We start from the raw sequence: 2,197 nt of genomic DNA, 5'->3' as shown, positions 1-2,197 counted from the left end.
TGTTTCTTCTCCTGTGTTCTACTGTACAGACGTGAATTTACTTTTGCTTCAGCCTGAGGTTTATTCATTACACTTTTTGGTGTGAAAGGGCTTTTATATTTGCTATAAATAGAACTTCTTATATTAAAAACAATCAAGTCCTGCTTATATTTAAAAAGTAACGCAAAAGTAATATAACGCATTACTTTCCATAAAAAGTAACTAAGTAATGTAATTAGTTATTTTTTAGGGAGTAATGCAATATTGTAATGCATTACTTTTAAAAGTAACTTTCCCCAACACTGACACACACACACACGCACACACACACACACACACACACACACACACGAGATTTGTTTGCTGGCATTATCTGTTTCCAGAGATGGGCACTCGAGTTAGTGACTCGGACTCGAGTCACATTTTTATAGACTTCAGACTTAACTCAGACTCGACCTGAAATGACTCCAGACTCGACTCGACTCGAGTAAAAGGACTCGTGAACATTTTTCACAACATTTCAAAAGAAAAATGTAGGCTAATTATAATTGGGAAAATTGTTGTTAGATGGCTAGGACTTAAACTTTGAAATTGCTAGTTATCTTTCTTTTCTGCTCCAGATGAGAACGTTTTGATTATTGTGGCTACATTGTTTTTAGATAATGCTTTTAAGTAGGCTAAAATATTAAAATAGTATAGATTTCAGGAGGAAAACTCTGAACAGAAACATTGTTTTTCCTGTCACATGGCCTCACATGTATCTAAATGTAAAAATGTAATCCATGTAAAAACTTGGAACTTTAATTGAATACCCCTGACTTATATGATAAAGAAATGCTTTATTTGTATGGTTTTGTAATATCTGTGTCACATATTTCCTTGTGTGTCATGATAGATCGGACTCTTATTATAGAATTTCAATTCGTTTTGAACATGGTAATGGATTAAAACATAGCCTATAAATAATATCTTAACTTCTTAATCTTTTTTTTTTTACAAAGCAGATTATAGAATATGTATTTTGTCTATAGCCTATAAAACAGCACAATACATGAGGATTCTGAATGAGATTTTTCTTTTAGCAAGCCATTAAATGACTTGAGACTCGACTCGGACTCGTGACCAAAGACTTGAGACTTGACTCGGACTCCAGCGATAAAGACTTCAGACTTGACTCAGACTCCAGCGATAAACACTTCAGACTTGACTCAGACTCCAGCGATAAAGACTTCAGACTTGACTCAGACTCCAGCGATAAACACTTCAGACTTGACTCAGACTCCAGCGATAAACACTTCAGACTTGACTCAGACTCCAGCGATAAACACTTCAGACTTGACTCAGACTCCAGCGATAAACACTTCAGACTTGACTCAGACTCCAGCGATAAACACTTCAGACTTGACTCAGACTCCAGCGATAAACACTTCAGACTTGACTCAGACTCCAGCGATAAACACTTCAGACTTGACTCAGACTCCAGCTCCAGATGAGAACGTTTTGATTATTGTGGCTACATTGTTTTTAGATAATGCTTTTAAGTAGGCTAAAATATTAAAATAGTATAGATTTCAGGAGGAAAACTCTGAACAGAAACATTGTTTTTCCTGTCACATGGCCTCACATGTATCTAAATGTAAAAATGTAATCCATGTAAAAACTTGGAACTTTAATTGAATACCCCTGACTTATATGATAAAGAAATGCTTTATTTGTATGGTTTTGTAATATCTGTGTCACATATTTCCTTGTGTGTCATGATAGATCGGACTCTTATTATAGAATTTCAATTCGTTTTGAACATGGTAATGGATTAAAACATAGCCTATAAATAATATCTTAACTTCTTAATCTTTTTTTTTTTACAAAGCAGATTATAGAATATGTATTTTGTCTATAGCCTATAAAACAGCACAATACATGAGGATTCTGAATGAGATTTTTCTTTTAGCAAGCCATTAAATGACTTGAGACTCGACTCGGACTCGTGACCAAAGACTTGAGACTTGACTCGGACTCCAGCGATAAAGACTTCAGACTTGACTCAGACTCCAGCGATAAACACTTCAGACTTGACTCAGACTCCAGCGATAAACACTTCAGACTTGACTCAGACTCCAGCGATAAAGACTTCAGACTTGACTCAGACTCCAAGTTAAAGACTTCAGACTTGACTCAGACTCCAGCGATAAACACTTCAGACTTGACTCAGACTCCA

Source organism: Sinocyclocheilus grahami, unplaced genomic scaffold (assembly GCF_001515645.1).
Source record: "Sinocyclocheilus grahami isolate Dianchi unplaced genomic scaffold, SAMN03320097.WGS_v1.1 scaffold53.1, whole genome shotgun sequence".
NCBI lineage: Eukaryota > Metazoa > Chordata > Actinopteri > Cypriniformes > Cyprinidae > Sinocyclocheilus > Sinocyclocheilus grahami.
Note: the sequence above shows the minus strand (reverse complement) of the source record.